We start from the raw sequence: 9,522 nt of genomic DNA on the forward strand, positions 1-9,522 counted from the left end.
GTGGGCTCTGACGGCCCAACAAGCCCAAGGAAAAATCGGGCACCAGGCCGACATGCAAGAAAACGTGACACTATCCCTAAAAAAACGCGACATTATCTGACTGAAACCAATGTTTTTTTTCTAGAAAAGGCCATCATGAATAGCTTTATTAAGACAAAACAAAGACATAGGAGTAGTTCACAAGCTGACTGACAGTACACTCAGGGGGCTCATTCAACCAACTAGACAAAGTCTTATTACAATAAGATCAGAAATTTTTGCTAGCACATGTGCCGTTTTATTAGAAGACTGAAAACAATGTTTAATGACGACCTTCCCAATCAACGAAGAAACATCCACGCATTATGCACAAATCGCCGAAGCCGCATCCCACCATCTTGATTGCCCGGAGGAGAATTCAACAACAATTTGAGAATTAGATTCCGCTTCTACCCGGTTGAATCCCAGAGAATTTGCCAATATAAATCCATCGCACATTGTCATCGTCTCTATTGTGATCACATCAGCTGCATTCTTAAGGGATGAGCAGGGAGTTTTTATCGAGACCGAAATCAATGTTGTCTAAACTATCGCGTTGGATGTTGCGGAGGTGATTATGAACATAAGCATAGTAGATGTAATTTTTATTATTTCTGATGTTCGTTGTATTACCATGATTGAAGATGAATAGATTAGAAGTTTTTTCTCGCAAAAAAGTAGTCGACAAGTCTCATTTCCCATATAGAAAAACTGGTATAACATGAATTGGGCTAAAAAAACTGTTCCAAAAGGTCATGTAAAAAAATGGGAATCCCAATCTCGAGTGTGGTGATTTGTGTTATGAACCGTAAAATTAAATATAATTGAAAATTAATTAAAAATGTATTCTTTTTCCATCTAAGATGCTCGAATGCGTGATGTGCCTGAAAATTTTTGTGGTGTTTGTACATTCGAGGAGGCCGTGACAAAAAAAAACAAAAATTGGTTGTGAAACTAACTTTGAAAAAACAGCACTATTTGAACCCATTTTTTTCAAAGAGCTCGCCCCGACCCGACCGCCTCTCCCAGCCGCGCTTCCCAAGCTCGCCGGACCTCCCTGACTGGTCACCGCTTCCTCTTGTTCACATCGCCTTCGGACGTCCAGAAGGTGTTCGAGGAATTTCCTCACCAATTTTTTTGTGATGTCTGGAGAATTGCCGTTGAAATTGATGTGAGAATTTTGCAGGTTGAACTCTCTTGTTGAGTTAATTTTGGACGACTCATCATCGATGAGGATCCAAACTTGATATGGCGATTTGTTATGTTTATTTTGAATGGTTTGGATCATTTCTTATGTTCAATTAGATTTGGATTCCATACCAAATTTCATATATTGTGGTTTTCAAATTAAGTTCAATTATGTGTCCATCCATGAGTGGCGGAGGGCAATGCGGAGCACGAGCTCCTCCTCATCTGGCGTGGATGAGCTGAAGTCCTCCTTGACGAGCTCTGCCCAACCAATGGAGTCGAATCCACTGTCGGATCCGTTGCCGGCCATGGTGTAGAGGAGGGTTGAGGAAGGGGAGGAGACGGCAGTGGAGCAGTGCGATCAAGAGGAGTTAGGTTTGACTATGGTTAGCCGTCCAGGTTGGGTATTTGTGGGCACAAGGTGGGGACAGCATGGGCCATCTTGAGTCGGTCTCGCGCGGTGAAGGCAGCCGGGCGTGTCCAGTTCGCCCCATATCCACCCCATATATGGGTTGGGTGGCGCCAGTAAGCCCGGACGTTTAGGTTGGCCATGCGCGGTTCGCTTGGACGGCAAGTTGTTGTTTAGGTAATGATCAGGCATGTCGCCCAAACATTTAGGGGGGATGGGGCTCCTGTTGTAGATGCTCTGAGGGCATGTCCAACGCCGTCCTCAAATCAAAGTCATTATTCGTCCGCGGATGTGTCTGGACATGTCGGCGGACACGGACACGAGAGCCGGCCATCCATCGTAATGCCTAAACATTTGAGCCGCATTTCAAAGGTGACTTGAATAAACATGACAAATTTAATGCAAACCGTACGATTTTTCTTTAAACCAGACCAAAATGAGAAAAGTTTGACATATTTTATTAAACATTTTTTTTGCATAGCTAAAGTCATTAGTCCAAATCTTCGCTGACATGGAGACGTCTATATTCCACTCGCCCAAATATGTCTCCCACGTCCCGCTCTTCCTCTTCGGAGTCCGCCGCTTGGCCATGGATGTCGCATGTGAAGCTAAGGTCCATGATGGACGTGGACGGGCCAGCCACATGGTCATTGCCGCACTGCATGAATTGGGTGGGTGACGCAACCGACACAAAGTTGCCGGCGCAGGCAGTAGCGTCCCCGTCTGCGATCGCCTGTGCTGCCTCGGCGTCCGCCTGTGCCTCGATCTCCGTGAACAGGGCGCCATTCCCCGTCCGCATGATGTGCATCCGCCATTGTTCGCGGCGGATGTCGGGGGCACTACCATAGACCGGTACAACCCCTGCTGCTCATCCAGGAAGGTCAGATTCTCCGTCACCATAGCCGTGATCACTGGCGGCGCTGAGGCACCTCACGTCCGCACGCGCCCACCGCTCGCTCCCTTCTCTCGCTGACTCGCTCGTTGCCTCGTTCCCCAATCCCCACTTCCCATCCCTAGCCGCCACCCCGCCCCGCCCTCAGCGCCGCCAGTGCTCACCGGCCGCCAAGCCCCTCTACTCTTCACCAGGGTCGACCGGGGGCAGGGGGCTGCGCCGACCGGACTGCATCGCCGCCCCACCCCGGCGCTCGCCGGACGCCATCCGCCCACTACTGCGGCCGCCCCGCTCGGCCACCCCAGCCCCGTCGCCCCCCCCTCTTCCGCTCTTCATCTGTTCATCGGTGTCCCCCCCCCCTGCAGTAGTTTCTCCTCCCCTGCGTTCAGGTACAGTCCTAAAGAAAACAGAGTTTCAGTTTTTTAGTTGATTCGATTTTGCTTACCTAATTATTGCAAGTAGTTGATTTAATTTGTAGATGCTAATTTCTTCCTTGTTTTGTTGTAATGTAGATGAAAAAGAAGAATGGGACTGGTGGTGACAGTAGGATTTTTGCATTGTGGGAAAAAGCTTCAAAAGCAAAGAAGATTGATGAAACGTCTACACCGAATCAGAGTGCAGCTGCATCGGGTACCTCTCATGTTTAGCTTGAGAGCAATTTGCAATTGGCGTTAGTGCAAGCACCGAATGCGGAACGTGAACCGGAGAGCAGAGAAGCAACCCCAACCCCAATTGTAAAAGATGCTGAAACAAGTGATGCAGATGATGAACCAATGGAAGCAGATTTGGAGGCACTCGAACCTGATCCTGGGAAGCGGATTCCCATCTCAATGTATGATGTCAATGACCAAGATAGAGTAAGAAGAAGGTATATTGAGATGAAGCCATGTCAACCAAAGAATCATAACTTTGAGTATACAAATAAAAGTGGAGTTGACCATCGCTTTTGCCGTGGTTGGTTTAAAGAATTTCCATGGATTAACTATAGTGTGACAAAACATAGTGCTTTCTGCTTTGTTTGCTATTTGTTCAAGGATAAGACAAAATATCCCGGTGGAGATGCATTTGTGAAGAATGGATTTAGGAACTGGAACATGAAATCGAGATTGAAGAAACATGAAGGTGAGGTTAGTAGTGCTCATGCTGAAGCTCAAGAGAAGTATGATATGTTCACTACACCACAAGCATCAACTAGGGAGTCTTTTGCTTCAAACACCTCACAATATAAGGCTGTGTATAAGCAGCCTTTGACATGGACACTCAAATGTTTGAGATTTCAATTGCACCAAGGCTTAGCATTTAGAGGACATGACGAAAGTGAAAACTCACTAAATAAAGGAATTTTTCTTGAGCTTTTAAATTGGCTAGCTGGAAATTTTGAAGAGGTTGATAGGGTTGTTCTAAAAAATGCTCCACAGAACTGCAAGATGACTCACCATGATATACAGCATGAGCTAATAAAATGTTGTGCACAGGAGACTACAAAATTAGTCATTGAAGAACTTGATGGTGGCCACTTTGCAATATTTGCAGATGAGTCTAGTGATGTGTATCAGAATGAACAGTTAGCAGTTTGCTTCCGTTATGTTGATAAGAAAGGAAGGGCTGTTGTAAGATTTCTGGGTCTTGCTCATGTTCAAGATACTACCTCTTTGACACTTGAAGCTGCAATTGAGCAAATGCTTATGAAGTACAATTTGACCTTTGCAATGGTTCGTGGGCAAGGATATGATGGAGCTAGCAACATGAAAGGTAATGCTAATGGCCTAAAAAACTGATTATGGATGAGTCTCCTTCTGCCTATTATGTTCATTGTTTTGCCCATCAACTACAGTTAACTCTTGTTGCTGTTGCAAAAGAGAGTAGTGATTGTACTTGGTTCTTTCAACAACTTGCACACTTGTTAAATGCTCTTGGCATATTGTGACGCCCGGATAATTAAGCTACAGTAATCCCACGCTAATGATGCCACATCACCACGGTTACTGTTGTTAACCTCGCGATGATTCGAAACCGTTTCAAAATTTAAATTCAAATTAATGTCAATAATAAAAGTTTTCAAAAGTTTAAACAAAAATGTTCGGTGGGTGCCAGATATTGCACTCATAATTATTGTGGAGAGAACATGTTTTTAGAAAATGCCTAAATGCTTTTAAATGAATTAAAACAGAAAAGAAAATAAATAAAAAGAAAAGAAAATGCAACAGGGGAGAAACAAACAAAAAAAGAGAAGAAGAGAAACCCCCCCCCACTGGACCCTGGCCCAACTGGGCCGACCCCAGGCCCGGCCGGCCTGGCCCACCTCGCTCGACCGTGCCCTCCCCTTCCCTGTTCCCCCGACCGGGGTCGGAACAGGGGCAGGTCCCCGCCGCACCCCCTCGCCGGCGACGGGGGAGGATAAGGCCGCCCCGATGCCTCGGCCTCCGCCCATCCCTCCCACTTGCCCCTCTCGCTCGCCTCTGCGCCTCCCCTCCCCCAGATCCACCTCTCCCCTCTCCCTCTCCTTCGTTCTGGAGAGGAGACCGACGCGGTCGCCGCCGTTCTCCGTCGTTCACGCGACCACCGTGCTTTCCTCGCGACCTCGACGTGTCCACGAGCTCCGCCGCGTCGAGCCCGTCCTCCCCGACCACCTGCTCGAGCCGGGACCCCCCTACATCACCCCCAACGCCGTCGCCTTCCTCGGGTCGCCGCCGTCTTCTTCGACTCCGGCGACTGCTGCTGCTACTAAGCCTCCCACGGGCCTTTCTTGCACCGCGCGGTGAGCCCCTCATCCTCTCCCCTCGCTCTCCCGGCCTCTTGAGCTCTCGTAGCCGCCGCTCTGCTTGCGTCTGAACGCATCGCCGCGGAGCTCGCTGCCGGCAAGGCTCCGGTGACCTTTTGGTCACGGGCTCAAGCCCGTTGCACTCCCCACAACGCGTAGATACTCCCCAGCCTCTCCGTTTGCTCGATAGCACGCCGTAGCTCCGTTTTCGTCGAGCACCCGTGCACGCCGCCACCTCCGCCGCTCGCCGGCGCCGATTCCGGCCAAGTCCGGCGATGCTACGGCCACCACTGGATGCGGCACTGCGAGCTCGTTCGAATGAGACTAGCCCCGCTCCCCCCCGAGCCCTGTACGCGTTTTCCGGCGAGATCCGAGCCGCGCCGCCGCGTTTGGCGTCGCCGGCATTGAGCCGCCGGCCGCGCTGAGCTGGCACACCTGGGGCCACCCCCTGGGTCACTGCCAGTGGGCCCTCTGGCCCCCTGTTGACCTGTTGACCAGTTGACCTGGTCAACTGGGCTGACTGGGCAGGCCCCAGCCACTGACGTGCGGGCCCCACCACTTAATCCAATAATTAAAACATTTTAATAATTAAAACTAATTAGTTTAGATAATTAGACTATGACAGGTGGGGTCCAGTAGTTAATTAATCTAATTTTAGTTAATTTAATCTTCTGTTAGTCCACTGTCTATGACAGGTAGGACCCACCTGTCTGGTTTGACTGGTCAGCCGACCTGTTGACCTGCTGACGTCAGCCTTACCTCATGCTGACGTCATAATTCATTTTTTCTAAATTCAAATAATTCCAGAAATTTAAATAATCTTTGAAAATTCATATCTTTTAAACCGTAACTCGGATGAAAATGTTTTCTACATGAAAGTTGCTCAGAACGACGAGACGAATCCGGATACGCAGTCCGTTCGTCCACCACACCTCCCTAACCTATCGAACTCGCAACTTTCCCCCTCCGGTCCGTCTATCCGAAACACGAAACAGCGGAAATATTTTCCCGGATGTTCCCCCCCTTCGCCGGTACCACCTACTGTCGCGTTAGGACACACCTCGCACTACTCATTGTCATGTCACGCATCGTCATGCTTATGTTTGCATTGTATTTACTGTTTCTTCCCCCTCTTCTCTCCGGTAGACTACGAGACCGACACTGCTGCTGCCCAGTTCGACTACGGAGTTGACGACCCCTCCTACTTGCCAGAGCAACCAGGCAAGCCCCCCCCTTGATCACCAGATATCGCCTATTCTTCTCTATACTGCTTGCATTAGAGTAGTGTAGCATGTTACTGCTTTCCGATATCCTATCCTGATGCATAGCCTATCCTTGCTACTACTGTTGTTACCTTTACCTGCAATCCTACATGCTTAGTATAGGATGCTAGTTTTCCATTAGTGGCCCTACATTCTTGTCCGTCTGCTGTGCTATACTATCAGGCCGTGATCACCTGGGCGGTGATCACGGGTATATACTTATATACTATATACATGACACATGTGATGACTAAAGTCGGGTCGGCTCGTAGGAGTACCCGCGAGTGGATCTTTGTGGCGGAGCGACAGGGCAGGTTGAGACCGCCTAGGTGAGAGGAGGGCCTGGCCCTGGTCGGCGTTCGCGGTTACTTAACACGCTCAACGAGATCTTGGTATTTGATCTGAGTCTGGCCATTTGGTCTATACGCACTAACCATCTACGTGGGAGTAGTTATGGGTATCCCGACGTCGTGGTATCAGCCGAAGCTCTTTTGACGTCAGCAACTGAGTGGCGCGCGCCGCATTGGACCGTAAGCTCGCGCTTGTATTAAGGGGGCTAGGTCTGCTTCCGGCCGCGTACGCAACGTGCAGGTGTGCATAGGGCGATGGGCCCAGACCCCTGCGCGCATAGGTTTAGACCGGCGTGCTGACCTCTCTGTTGAGCCTAGGTGGGGTTGCGACGTGTTGATCTTACGAGGCCGGGCATGACCCAGAAAAGTGTGTCCGGCCAAATGGGATCGAGCGTGTTGGGTTATGTGGTGCACCCCTGCAGGGAAGTTTATCTATTCGAATAGCCGTGTCCCTCGGTAAAAGGACGACCCGGAGTTGTACCTTGACCTTATGACAACTAGAACTGGACACTGAATAAAATACACCCTTCCAAGTGCCAGATACAACCCGGTGATCGCTCTCTAACAGGGCGACGAGGAGGGGATCGCCGGGTAGGATTATGCTATGCGATGCTACTTGGAGGACTTCAATCTACTCTCTTCTATATGCTGCAAGATGGAGATGGCCAGAAGCGTAGTCTTCGACAGGACTAGCTATCCCCCTTTTATTCTGGCATTCTGCAGTTCAGTCCACTGATATGCCCCTTTACACATATACCCATGCATATGTAGTATAGCTCCTTGCTTGCGAGTACTTTGGATGAGTACTCACGGTTGCTTCTCTCCCTCTTTTCCCCCTTTCCTTTCTATCTGGTTGTCGCAACCAGATGTTGGAGTCCAGGAGCCAGACGCCACCGTCGACGACGACACCTACGACACTGGAGGTGCCTACTACTACATGCAGGCCGCTGACGACGACCAGGAGTAGTTAGGAGGGTCCCAGGCAGGAGGCCTTGCCTTTTCGATCATTGCTACTTTTGTGCTAGCCTTCTTAAGGCAAACTTGTTTAACTTATGTCTGTACTCAGATATTGTTGCTTCCGCTGACTCTTCTATGATCGAGCACTTGTATTCGAGCCCTCTGGCTTGTATTATAATGCTTGTATGACTTATTTATGTTTTAGAGTTGTGTTGTGATATCTTCCCGTGAGTCCCTGATCTTGATCGTACACATTTGCGTGCATGATTAGTGTACGGTCAAATCGGGGGCGTCACACATGTCTTGTAAAAAGATGAGAATGCTTCGTATAGCTCAGGCTGAGGAACTCATTGATGCATTGGAATTGGAAGAAGTGGAAACGGGGAGTGGGCTGAATCAGGAAATGGGTTTGGGAAGGCCATGTGATACATGTTGGGGCTCTCACTTCAAAACCGTGAACCATGTCATCTCTATGTATGGTGCAATACAAAGAGTCCTCATCAAGATTGGAAAAGAGTACCATGGTGCGGAGGCGCAAGCGGCTCTAACCATATTGACACCATTTCGATCATTTGAGTTTGTTTTCATGGCACACTTGATGCAAGAAATATTTGGGTACACAGATGAGTTGAGTAGAGCTTTGCAAAAGCAAGACCAAGATATTGTTCATGCTATTGAGCTTGTTGATATCACAAAGTATCACTTGGAGGGTTTGAGGACTGATCCTGGATGGGATGATTTTCTCAAAAAGGTCACATCTTTTTGTACAAAGCATAAGATAAAAATTGTTGATATGGAGGGTCCTTACTTTCCCGCTGGCCGGCCTAGAAGGGCTTTCTTTAATGTGCAACAAATTACCATCGCTTCAAAGTTGATATGTATGTGAGTGTCATTGATAAGGAAATTAGTGAGTTGAATGGCAGAATTGATGAGGTAAACATAGATCTACTTTCTTGCATGGCAGCATTTTGTCCACTTCGTCTATTTGCTGCTTATGATCAAGAGAAAGTGGTTAGGCTTGCTACAAAGTTTTATGCTAATGATTTCACAAGTGATGAACTGGCAAGACTTCCATGTCAACTAAACATGTATGTTACTCATGTGCGTAGAGATGAAAGGTTTCAAAACTTGAAGAATCTGTGTGAGCTTTCAGTTATGCTTGTCGAGAAAAACAAGCATGAACAATACTATATTGTTTACAAGCTTCTTAAGTTGGTATTAATTCTGCCAGTAGCTACTGCTAGTGTTGAAAGGGTGTTCTCTTCAATGAACTATCTGAAGAATAAGCTAAGGAGCAAAATGGGTGACGATTACTTGAATAATTGTTTGGTTACATTTGTTGAAAGAGGATTCTTCAATCAAGTAAAGGATGAGGATGTCATCAATCTCTTCCAAAAAGACGATCGCAAAGTTATATTGTAAGATGGGATATCATCAATCTGTCAATCAAAAGGTACTGATGTCTTTATGTTTATGTATAATTTGTTGGAAATATGCCCTAGAGGCAATAATAAAATGGTTATTATTGTATTTCCTTGTTCATGATAATTGTCTGTTGTTCATGCTATAATTGTATTAACTGGAAACCGTAATACATGTGTGAATACATAGACCACAACATGTCCCTAGTAAGCCTCTAGTTGACTAGCTCGTTGATCAATAGATGGTTATGGTTTCCTGACCAT

At 47.7% G+C, this 9,522-nt stretch overlaps 1 pseudogene; it reads left to right on the forward strand.

The window, feature by feature from the left end:
- The first annotated feature begins 3,019 nt into the window (after nucleotides 1–3,019).
- On the forward strand, nucleotides 3,020–9,259 carry LOC141042610 (uncharacterized; annotated as a pseudogene).
- Nucleotides 9,260–9,522: the final 263 nt, after the last annotated feature.

This window comes from Aegilops tauschii, chromosome 3 (assembly GCF_002575655.3).
Source record: "Aegilops tauschii subsp. strangulata cultivar AL8/78 chromosome 3, Aet v6.0, whole genome shotgun sequence".
Taxonomy (NCBI): domain Eukaryota; kingdom Viridiplantae; phylum Streptophyta; class Magnoliopsida; order Poales; family Poaceae; genus Aegilops; species Aegilops tauschii.